Source organism: Ranitomeya imitator, chromosome 6 (genome assembly GCF_032444005.1).
Source record: "Ranitomeya imitator isolate aRanImi1 chromosome 6, aRanImi1.pri, whole genome shotgun sequence".
Classification (NCBI taxonomy): domain Eukaryota; kingdom Metazoa; phylum Chordata; class Amphibia; order Anura; family Dendrobatidae; genus Ranitomeya; species Ranitomeya imitator.
The window spans coordinates 567,767,124-567,780,913 of record NC_091287.1 but is presented as its reverse complement, the minus strand read 5'-3'; the positions used below and the strand labels follow the sequence as shown (position 1 = coordinate 567,780,913).

Here is a 13,790-nt window from a genome sequence, read left to right as displayed (position 1 = left end):
TGACTCCTATTCTTATATAATGACCCCTATCCTGGTATAATGACTCCTATTCTTATATAATGACCCCTATCCTGGTATAATGACCCCTATCCTGGTATAATGACTCCTATTCTTATATAATGACCCCTATCCTGGTATAATGACCCCTATCCTGGTATAATGACCCCTATCCTGGTATAATGACTCCTATTCCTATATAATGACTGCTATAATGGTATAATGACTCCTATTCTTATATAATGACCCCTATCCTGGTATAATGACTCCTATTCTTATATAATGACCCCTATCCTGGTATAATGATTCCTATTCTTATATAATGACCCCTATTCTTATATAATGACCCCTATCCTGGTATAATGACTCCTATTCTTATATAATGACCCCTATCCTGGTATAATGACTCCTATTCTTATATAATGACCCCTATCCTGGTATAATGACTCCTATTCTTATATAATGACCCCTATTCTTATATAATGACCCCTATCCTGGTATAATGACTCCTATTCTTATATAATGACCCCTATCCTGGTATAATGATTCCTATTCTTATATAATGACCCCTATCCTGGTATAATGACTCATATTCTTATATAATGACCCCTATCCTGGTATAATGACTCCTATTCTTATATAATGACCCCTATCCTGGTATAATGACTCCTATTCTTATATAATGACCCCTATTCTTATATAATGACCCCTATCCTGGTATAATGACTCCTATTCTTATATAATGACCCCTATCCTGGTATAATGATTCCTATTCTTATATAATGACCCCTATTCTTATATAATGACCCCTATCCTGGTATAATGACTCCTATTCTTATATAATGACCCCTATCCTGGTATAATGACTCCTATTCTTATATAATGACCCCTATCCTGGTATAATGATTCCTATTCTTATATAATGACCCCTATTCTTATATAATGACCCCTATCCTAGTATAATGACTCCTATTCTTATATAATGACCCCTATCCTGGTATAATGACTCCTATTCTTATATAATGACCCCTATCCTGGTATAATGACTCCTATTCTTATATAATGACCCCTATTCTTATATAATGACCCCTATCCTGGTATAATGACTCCTATTCTTATATAATGACCCCTATCCTGGTATAATGATTCCTATTCTTATATAATGACCCCTATCCTGGTATAATGACTCATATTCTTATATAATGACCCCTATCCTGGTATAATGACTCCTATTCTTATATAATGACCCCTATCCTGGTATAATGACTCCTATTCTTATATAATGACCCCTATTCTTATATAATGACCCCTATCCTGGTATAATGACTCCTATTCTTATATAATGACCCCTATCCTGGTATAATGATTCCTATTCTTATATAATGACCCCTATTCTTATATAATGACCCCTATCCTGGTATAATGACTCCTATTCTTATATAATGACCCCTATCCTGGTATAATGACTCCTATTCTTATATAATGACCCCTATCCTGGTATAATGACTCCTATTCTTATATAATGACCCCTATTCTTATATAATGACCCCTATCCTGGTATAATGACTCCTATTCTTATATAATGACCCCTATCCTGGTATAATGACTCCTATTCTTATATAATGACCCCTATCCAGGTATAATGACCCCTATACTGGTATAATGACCCCTATCCTGGTATAATGACTCCTATTCTTATATAATGACTCCTATCCTGGTATAATGACTCCTATCCTGGTATAATGACTCCTATTCTTATATAATGACCCCTATCCTGGTATAATGATTCCTATTCTTATATAATGACCCCTATTCTTATATAATGACCCCTATCCTGGTATAATGACTCCTATTCTTATATAATGACCCCTATCCTGGTATAATGACTCCTATTCTTATATAATGACCCCTATCCTGGTATAATGACTCCTATTCTTATATAATGACCCCTATCCTGGTATAATGACTCCTATTCTTATATAATGACCCCTATTCTTATATAATGACCCCTATCCTGGTATAATGACTCCTTTCTTATATAATGACCCCTATCCTGGTATAATGACTCCTATTCTTATATAATGACCCCTATTCTTATATAATGACCCCTATCTGAAGGGAGGTAAGAACATTTCTAAAACAATCCACAGTGAGGAGATTGGAACAAAACAAAATCCTCTAAACTGCATGCTCGCAAACGCCAGAAGCCTGACAAACAAGATGGAAGAACTAGAAGCAGAAATATCTACAGGTAACTTTGACATAGTGGGAATAACCGAGACATGGTTAGATGAAAGCTATGACTGGGCAGTTAACTTACAGGGTTACAGTCTGTTTAGAAAGGATCGTAAAAATCGGAGAGGAGGAGGGGTTTGTCTCTATGTAAAGTCTTGTCTAAAGTCCACTTTAAGGGAGGATATTAGCGAAGGGAATGAGGATGTCGAGTCCATATGGGTTGAAATTCATGGAGGGAAAAATGGTAACAAAATTCTCATTGGGGTCTGTTACAAACCCCCAAATATAACAGAAACCATGGAAAGTCTACTTCTAAAGCAGATAGATGAAGCTGCAACCCATAATGAGGTCCTGGTTATGGGGGACTTTAACTACCCAGATATTAACTGGGAAACAGAAACCTGTGAAACCCATAAAGGCAACAGGTTTCTGCTAATAACCAAGAAAAATTATCTTTCACAATTGGTGCAGAATCCAACCAGAGGAGCAGCACTTTTAGACCTAATACTATCTAATAGACCTGACAGAATAACAAATCTGCAGGTGGTCGGGCATTTAGGAAATAGCGACCACAATATTGTGCAGTTTCACCTGTCTTTCACTAGGGGGACTTGTCAGGGAGTCACAAAAACACTGAACTTTAGGAAGGCAAAGTTTGACCAGCTTAGAGATGCCCTTAATCTGGTAGACTGGGACAATATCCTCAGAAATAAGAATACAGATAATAAATGGGAAATGTTTAAGAACATCCTAAATAGGCAGTGTAAGCGGTTTATACCTTGTGGGAATAAAAGGACTAGAAATAGGAAAAACCCAATGTGGCTAAACAAAGAAGTAAGACAGGCAATTAACAGTAAAAAGAAAGCATTTGCACTACTAAAGCAGGATGGCACCATTGAAGCTCTAAAAAACTATAGGGAGAAAAATACTTTATCTAAAAAACTAATTAAAGCTGCCAAAAAGGAAACAGAGAAGCACATTGCTAAGGAGAGTAAAACTAATCCCAAACTGTTCTTCAACTATATCAATAGTAAAAGAATAAAAACTGAAAATGTAGGCCCCTTAAAAAATAGAGAGGAAAGAATGGTTGTAGATGACGAGGAAAAAGCTAACATATTAAACACCTTCTTCTCCACGGTATTCACGGTGGAAAATGAAATGCTAGGTGAAATCCCAAGAAACAATGAAAACCCTATATTAAGGGTCACCAATCTAACCCAAGAAGAGGTGCGAAACCGGCTAAATAAGATTAAAATAGATAAATCTCCGGGTCCGGATGGCATACACCCACGAGTACTAAGAGAACTAAGTAATGTAATAGATAAACCATTATTTCTTATTTTTAGTGACTCTATAGCGACAGGGTCTGTTCCGCAGGACTGGCGCATAGCAAATGTGGTGCCAATATTCAAAAAGGGCTCTAAAAGTGAACCTGGAAATTATAGGCCAGTAAGTCTAACCTCTATTGTTGGTAAAATATTTGAAGGGTTTCTGAGGGATGTTATTCTGGATTATCTCAATGAGAATAACTGTTTAACTCCATATCAGCACGGGTTTATGAGAAATCGCTCCTGTCAAACCAATCTAATCAGTTTTTATGAAGAGGTAAGCTATAGACTGGACCACGGTGAGTCATTGGACGTGGTATATCTCGATTTTTCCAAAGCGTTTGATACCGTGCCGCACAAGAGGTTGGTACACAAAATGAGAATGCTTGGTCTGGGGGAAAATGTGTGTAAATGGGTTAGTAACTGGCTTAGTGATAGAAAGCAGAGGGTGGTTATAAATGGTATAGTCTCTAACTGGGTCGCTGTGACCAGTGGGGTACCGCAGGGGTCAGTATTGGGACCTGTTCTCTTCAACATATTCATTAATGATCTGGTAGAAGGTTTACACAGTAAAATATCGATATTTGCAGATGATGCAAAACTATGTAAAGCAGTTAATACAAGAGAAGATAGTATTCTGCTACAGATGGATCTGGATAAGTTGGAAACTTGGGCTGAAAGGTGGCAGATGAGGTTTAACAATGATAAATGTAAGGTTATACACATGGGAAGAGGGAATCAATATCACCATTACACACTGAACGGGAAACCACTGGGTAAATCTGACAGGGAGAAGGACTTGGGGATCCTAGTTAATGATAAACTTACCTGGAGCAGCCAGTGCCAGGCAGCAGCTGCCAAGGCAAACAGGATCATGGGGTGCATTAAAAGAGGTCTGGATACACATGATGAGAGCATTATACTGCCTCTGTACAAATCCCTAGTTAGACCGCACATGGAGTACTGTGTCCAGTTTTGGGCACCGGTGCTCAGGAAGGATATAATGGAACTAGAGAGAGTACAAAGGAGGGCAACAAAATTAATAAAGGGGATGGGAGAACTACAATACCCAGATAGATTAGCGAAATTAGGATTATTTAGTCTAGAAAAAAGACGACTGAGGGGCGATCTAATAACCATGTATAAGTATATAAGGGGACAATACAAATATCTCGCTGGGGATCTGTTTATACCAAGGAAGGTGACGGGCACAAGGGGGCATTCTTTGCGTCTGGAGGAGAGAAGGTTTTTCCACCAACATAGAAGAGGATTCTTTACTGTTAGGGCAGTGAGAATCTGGAATTGCTTGCCTGAGGAGGTGGGGATGGCGAACTCAGTCGAGGGGTTCAAGAGAGGCCTGGATGTCTTCCTGGAGCAGAACAATATTGTATCATACAATTAGGTTCTGTAGAAGGACGTAGATCTGGGGATTTATTATGATGGAATATAGGCTGAACTGGATGGACAAATGTCTTTTTTCGGCCTTACTAACTATGTTACTATGTATCCTGGTATAATGACTCCTATTCTTATATAATGACCCCTATCCTGGTATAATGACTCCTATTCTTATATAATGACCCCTATCCTGGTATAATGACTCCTATTCTTATATAATGACCCCTATCCTGGTATAATGACTCCTATTCTTATATAATGACCCCTATCGTGGTATAATGACTCCTATTCTTATATAATGACCCCTATCCTGAGATAATGACTCCTATCTATATATATAATTGTCTAAGGGTTTTTCCGTCTGTCTGTCTGTCTGTCTTTCTGTCTGTCTGTCCTGGAAATCCCGCGTCTCTGATTGGTCGAGGCCGCTAGGCCTCGACCAATCAGCAACGGGCACAGCGACGATGATGTCATAAAGGACGTAGAAATCCCACGTTTCTGATTCAGCGACGGGCACAGTATCGACGTAGATGTCATAATAGTTGCCATGGCGACGATGATGTCATAACGGTTGCCTCAACCAATCAGCGACGGGCACAGTCTGCCATGAATTCTGGAATCATCATTGTCCATATACTACGGGGACATGCATATTCTAGAATACCTGATGCGTTAGAATCGGGCCACAATCTAGTTCTTATATAATGACCCCTATCCTGGTATAATGACCCCTATCCTGGTATAATGACTCCTATTCTTATATAATGACTCCTATCCTGGTATAATGACCCCAATTCTTATATACTGACCCCTATCCTGGTATAATGACCCCTATTCTTATATAATGACCCCTATCCTGGTATAATGACCCCTATTCTTATATAATGACCCCTATCCTGGTATAATGACTCCTATTCTTATATAATGACCCCTATCCAGGTATAATGACCCCTATACTGGTATAATGACCCCTATTCTTATATAATGACCCCTATCCTGGTAGAATGACCCCTATTCTTATATAATGACCCCTATCCTGGTATAATGACCCCTATTCTTATATAATGACCCCTATCCTGGTATAATGACCCCTATTCTTATATAATGACCCCTATCCTGGTATAATGACTCCTATTCTTATATAATGACTCCTATCCTGGTATAATGACTCCTATTCTTATATAATGACCCCTATCCAGGTATAATGACCCCTATCCTGGTATAATGACCCCAATTCTTATATACTGACCCCTATACTGGTATAATGACCCCTATTCTTATATAATGACCCCTATCCTGGTATAATGACCCCTATTCTTATATAATGACCCCTATCCTGGTATAATGACCCCTATTCTTATATAATGACCCCTATCCTGGTATAATGACTCCTATTCTTATATAATGACCCATATTCTGGTATAATGACTCCTATTCTTATATAATGACTCCTATCCTGGTATAATGACTCCTATTCTGAGATAATGACTCCTTTCTTATATAATGACCCCTATCCTGGTATAATGACTTCTATTCTTATATAATGACCCCTATCCTGGTATAATGACTCCTATTCTTATATAATGACCCCTATCCTGGTATAATTACTTCTTTCTTATATAATGACCTTCATCCTGAGATAATGACTCCTATTCTTACATAATGACCCCTATCCTGTTATAATGACCCCTATCCTGGTATAATGACTCCTATTCTTATATAATGACCCCTATCCTGGTATAATGACTCCTATTCTTATATAATGACCCCTATCCTGGTATAATGACTCCTATTCTTATATAATGACCCCTATCCTGGTATAATGACCCCTATCCTGGTATAATGACCCCTATTCTTATATAATGACCCCTATCCTGGTGTAATGACTCCTATTCTTATATAATGACCCCTATCCTGGTATAATGACTCCTATTCTTATATAATGACCCCTATTCTTATATAATGACCCCTATCCTGGTATAATGACTCCATTCTTATATAATGACCCCTATCCTGGTATAATGACCCCTATCCTGGTATAATGACTCCTATTCTTATATAATGACCCCTATTCTTATATAATGACCCCTATCCTTGTATAATGACTCCTTTCTTATATAATGACCCCTATCCTGGTATAATAACTCCTATTCTTATATAATGACCCCTATCCTGGTATAATGACTCCTATTCTTATATAATGACCCCTATCCTGGTATAATGACTCCTTTCTTATATAATGACCCCTATCCTGGTATAATGACCCCTATCCTGGTATAATGACTCCTTTCTTATATAATGACCCCTATCCTGAGATAATGACTCCTATTCTTATATAATGACCCCTATCCTGGTATAATGACTCCTGTTCTCATATAATGACCCCTATCCTGGTTTAATGACTCCTATTCTTATATAATGACCCCTATCCTGAGATAATGACTCCTATTATTATATAATGACCCCTATCCGGGTATAATGACCCCTATCCTGGTATAATGACTCCTATTCTTATATAATGACTCCTTTCTTATATAATGACCCCCTATCCTGGTATAATGACTCCTATTCTTATATAATGACCCCTATCCTGGTATAATGACTCCTATTCTTATATAATGACCCCTATCCTGGTATAATGACTCCTATTCTTATATATAATGACCCCTATTCTTATATAATGACCCCTATCCTGGTATAATGACTCCTTTCTTCTCCTTTCTTATATAATGACCCCTATCCTGATATAATGACTCCTATTCTTATATAATGACCCCTATCCTGGTATAATGACTCCTATTCTTATATAATGACCCCTATCCTGGTATAATGACTCCTATTCTTATATAATGGCCCCTATCCTGGTATAATGACTCCTATTCTTATATAATGACCCCTATCCTGGTATAATGACTCCTATTCTTATATAATGACCCCTATCCTGGTATAATGACTCCTATTCTTATATATAATGACCCCTATTCTTATATAATGACTCCTTTCTTATATAATGACCCCTATCCTGGTATAATGACCCCTATCCTGGTATAATGACTCCTTTCTTATATAATGACCCCTATCCTGAGATAATGACTCCTATTCTTATATAATGACCCCTATCCTGGTATAATGACTCCTGTTCTCATATAATGACCCCTATCCTGGTTTAATGACTCCTATTCTTATATAATGACCCCTATCCTGAGATAATGACTCCTATTCTTATATAATGACCCCTATCCGGGTATAATGACCCCTATCCTGGTATAATGACTCCTATTCTTATATAATGACTCCTTTCTTATATAATGACCCCCTATCCTGGTATAATGACTCCTATTCTTATATAATGACCCCTATCCTGGTATAATGACTCCTATTCTTATATAATGACCCCTATCCTGGTATAATGACTCCTATTCTTATATATAATGACCCCTATTCTTATATAATGACCCCTATCCTGGTATAATGACTCCTTTCTTCTCCTTTCTTATATAATGACCCCTATCCTGATATAATGACTCCTATTCTTATATAATGACCCCTATCCTGGTATAATGACTCCTATTCTTATATAATGACCCCTATCCTGGTATAATGACTCCTATTCTTATATAATGGCCCCTATCCTGGTATAATGACTCCTATTCTTATATAATGACCCCTATCCTGGTATAATGACTCCTATTCTTATATAATGACCCCTATCCTGGTATAATGACTCCTTTCTTATATAATGACCCCTATACTGGTATAATGACTCCTATTCTTATGTAATGGCCCCTATCCTGGTATAATGACTCCTATTCTTATATAATGACCCCTATCCTGGTATAATGACTCCTATTCTTATATAATGGCCCCTATCCTGGTATAATGACTCCTATTCTTATATAATGACCCCTATCCTGGTATAATGACTCCTATTCTTATATAATGACCCCTATCCTGGTATATTGACTCCTATTCTTATATAATGACCCCTATCCTGGTATAATGACTCCTATTCTTATATAATGACCCCTATCCTGGTATAATGACTCCTATTCTTATATAATGACCCCTATCCTGGTATAATGACTCCTATTCTTATATAATGACCCCTATCCTGGTATAATGACTCCTATTCTTATATAATGACCCCTATCCTGGTATAATGACTCCTATTCTTATATAATGACCCTTATTCTTATATAATGACCCCTATCCTGGTATAATGACTCCTTTCTTATATAATGACCCCTATCCTGGTATAATGACTCCTATTCTTATATTATGACACCTATCCTGGTATAATGACTCCTATTCTTATATATAATGACCCCTATTCTTATATAATTACCCCTATCCTGGTATAATGACTCCTATTCTTATATAATGACCACTATCCAGGTATAATGACCCCTATCCTGGTATAATGACCCCTATTCTTATATAATGACCCCTATCCTGGTATAATGACCCCTATTCTTATATAATGACCCCTATCCTGGTATAATGACTCCTATTCTTATATAATGACCCCTATTCTTATATAATGACCCCTATCCTGGTATAATGACTCCTTTCTTATATAATGACCCCTATCCTGGTATAATGACTCCTTTCTTATATAATGACCCCTATCCTGGTATAATGACTCCTTTCTTATATAATGACCCCTATCCGGGTATAATGACCCCTATCCTGGTATAATGACTCCAATTCTTATATAATGACCCCTATCCTGAGATAATGACTCCTATTCTTATATAATGACCCCTCTCCAGAGATAATGACTCCTATTCTTATATAATGACCCCTATCCTGGTATAATGACCCCTATCCTGGCATAATGACCCCTATCCTGGTATAATGACTCCTATTCTTATATAATGACCCCTATCCTGGTATAATGACTCCTATTCTTATATAATGACCCCTTTCCTGGTATAATGACCCCTATTCTCATATAATGACCCCTCTCCAGAGATAATGACTCCTATTCTTATATAATGACCCCTATCCTGGTATAATGACCCCTATCCTGGCATAATGACCCCTATCCTGGTATAATGACTCCATTCTTATATAATGACCCCTATCCTGGTATAATGACCCCTATCCTGGTATAATGACTCCTATTCTTATATAATGACCCCTATTCTTATATAATGACCCCTATCCTTGTATAATGACTCCTTTCTTATATAATGACCCCTATCCTGGTATAATAACTCCTATTCTTATATAATGACCCCTATCCTGGTATAATGACTCCTATTCTTATATAATGACCCCTATCCTGGTATAATGACTCCTTTCTTATATAATGACCCCTATCCTGGTATAATGACCCCTATCCTGGTATAATGACTCCTTTCTTATATAATGACCCCTATCCTGAGATAATGACTCCTATTCTTATATAATGACCCCTATCCTGGTATAATGACTCCTGTTCTCATATAATGACCCCTATCCTGGTATAATGACTCCTATTCTTATATAATGACCCCTATCCTGAGATAATGACTCCTATTCTTATATAATGACCCCTATCCGGGTATAATGACCCCTATCCTGGTATAATGACTCCTATTCTTATATAATGACTCCTTTCTTATATAATGACCCCCTATCCTGGTATAATGACTCCTATTCTTATATAATGACCCCTATCCTGGTATAATGACTCCTATTCTTATATAATGACCCCTATCCTGGTATAATGACTCCTATTCTTATATATAATGACCCCTATTCTTATATAATGACCCCTATCCTGGTATAATGACTCCTTTCTTCTCCTTTCTTATATAATGACCCCTATCCTGATATAATGACTCCTATTCTTATATAATGACCCCTATCCTGGTATAATGACTCCTATTCTTATATAATGACCCCTATCCTGGTATAATGACTCCTATTCTTATATAATGGCCCCTATCCTGGTATAATGACTCCTATTCTTATATAATGACCCCTATCCTGGTATAATGACTCCTATTCTTATATATTGACCCCTATCCTGGTATAATGACTCCTATTCTTATATATAATGACCCCTATCCTGGTATAATGACTCCTATTCTTATATAATGACCCCTATCCTGGTATAATGACTCCTATTCTTATATAATGACCCCTATCCTGGTATATTGACTCCTATTCTTATATAATGACCCCTATCCTGGTATAATGACTCCTATTCTTATATAATGACCCCTATCCTGGTATAATGACTCCTATTCTTATATAATGACCCCTATCCTGGTATAATGACTCCTATTCTTATATAATGACCCCTATCCTGGTATAATGACTCCTATTCTTATATAATGACCCCTATCCTGGTATAATGACTCCTATTCTTATATAATGACCCTTATTCTTATATAATGACCCCTATCCTGGTATAATGACTCCTTTCTTATATAATGACCCCTATCCTGGTATAATGACTCCTATTCTTATATTATGACCCCTATCCTGGTATAATGACTCCTATTCTTATATATAATGACCCCTATTCCTATATAATTACCCCTATCCTGGTATAATGACTCCTATTCTTATATAATGACCCCTATCCTGGTATAATGACTCCAATTCTTATATAATGACTCCTATCCTGGTATAATGACTCCTATTCTTATATAATGACCCCTATTCTTATATAATGACCCCTATCCTGGTATAATGACTCCTTTCTTATATAATGACCCCTATCCTGGTATAATGACTCCTTTCTTATATAATGACCCCTATCCTGGTATAATGACTCCTTTCTTATATAATGACCCCTATCCGGGTATAATGACCCCTATCCTGGTATAATGACTCCTATTCTTATATAATGACCCCTATCCTGAGATAATGACTCCTATTCTTATATAATGACCCCTATCCTGAGTTAATGACTCCTATTCTTATATAATGACCCCTATCCTGGTATAATGACTCCTGTTCTTATATACGTATTGACCCCTATCCTGGTATAATGACCCCTATCCTGGTATAATGACTCCTTTCTTATATAATGACCCCTATCCTGAGATAATGACTCCTTACTTATATAATGACCCCTATTCTGGTATATTGACACCTTTCTTATATAATGACCCCTATCCAGGTCTATTGACCCCTATCCTGATATAATGACCCCTATTCTGGTATATTGACCCCTATCCTGGTATAATGACCCCTATTCTTATATAATGGCCCCTATCCTGGTATAATGACCCCTATCCTGGTATAATGACCCCTATCCTGGTATAATGACTCCTATTCTTATATAATGACCCCTTTCCTGGTATAAAGACTCCTATTCTTATATAATGACCCCTATCCTGGTATAATGACTCCTATTCTTATATAATGACCCCTATCCTGGTATGACTCCTATTCTTATATAATGACCCCTATCCTGGTATAATGACTCCTATTCTTATATAATGACCCCTATCCTGGTATAATGACTCCTATTCTTATATAATGACCCCTATCCTGGTATAATGACCCCTATTCTTATATAATGACCCCTATCCTGGTATAATGACTCCTTTCTTATATAATGACCCCTATCCTGGTATAATGACTCCTATTCTTATATAATGACCCCTATCCTGGTATAATGACTCCTATTCTTATATAATGACCCCTATCCTGGTATAATGACCCCTATTCTTATATAATGACCCCTATCCTGGTATAATGACTCCTATCCTTATATAATGACCCCTATCCGGGTATAATGACCCCTATTCTTATATAATGACCCCTATCCTGGTAAAATGACTCCTATTCTTATATAATGACCCCTATCCTGGTATAATGACTCCTATTCTTATATAATGACCCCTATCCTGGTATAATGACCCCTATTCTCATATAATGACCCCTATCCTGAGATAATGACTCCTATTCTTATATAATGACCCCTATCCGGGTATAATGACTCCTATTCTCATATAATGACCCCTATCCTGAGATAATGACTCCTTTCTTATATAATGACCCCTATCCTGGTATAATGACCCCTATTCTCATATAATGACCCCTCTCCAGAGATAATGACTCCTATTCTTATATAATGACCCCTATCCTGGTATAATGACCCCTATCCTGGCATAATGACCCCTATCCTGGTATAATGACTCCTATTCTTATATAATGACCCCTATCCTGGTATAATGACTCCTATTCTTATATAATGACCCCTTTCCTGGTATAATGACTCCTATTCTTATATAATGACCCCTATCCTGGTATAATGACTCCTATTCTTATATAATGACCCCTATCCAGGTATAATGACCCCTATCCTGGTATAATGACCCCTATTCTTATATAATGACCCCTATCCTGGTATAATGACTCCTATTCTTATATAATGACCCCTATCCTGGTATAATGACTCCTATTCTTATATAATGACCACTATCCAGGTATAATGACCCCTATCCTGGTATAATGACCCCTATTCTTATATAATGACCCCTATCCTGGTATAATGACCCCTATTCTTATATAATGACCCCTATCCTGGTATTATGACTCTTATTCTTATATAATGACCCCTATCCTGGTATAATGACCCCTATCCCGGTATAATGACCCCTATCCTGGTATAATGACTCCTATTCTTATATAATGACCCCTATCCTGGTATAATGACCCCTATCCGGGTATAGTGACTCATATTCTTATATAATGACCCCTATCCTGGTATAATGACTCCTATTCTTATATAATGACCCCTATCCTGGTATAATGACTCCTATTCTTATATAATGACCCCTATCCAGGTATAATGACCCCTATCCTGGTATAATGACCCCTATT

General features: G+C 37.1%; 2 protein-coding genes across 2 annotated transcripts in view; one reads left to right on the top strand and one right to left on the bottom strand.

The window, feature by feature from the left end:
• Positions 1-13,790, bottom strand: part of LOC138643509 (uncharacterized) — a 1,192,186-nt gene that overhangs the window by 387,733 nt on the left and 790,663 nt on the right. The window lies entirely within an intron of this gene.
• Positions 1-13,790, top strand: part of LOC138643227 (fucolectin-like) — a 241,625-nt gene that overhangs the window by 110,405 nt on the left and 117,430 nt on the right. The gene's annotated exons all lie outside the window — the stretch shown is intronic.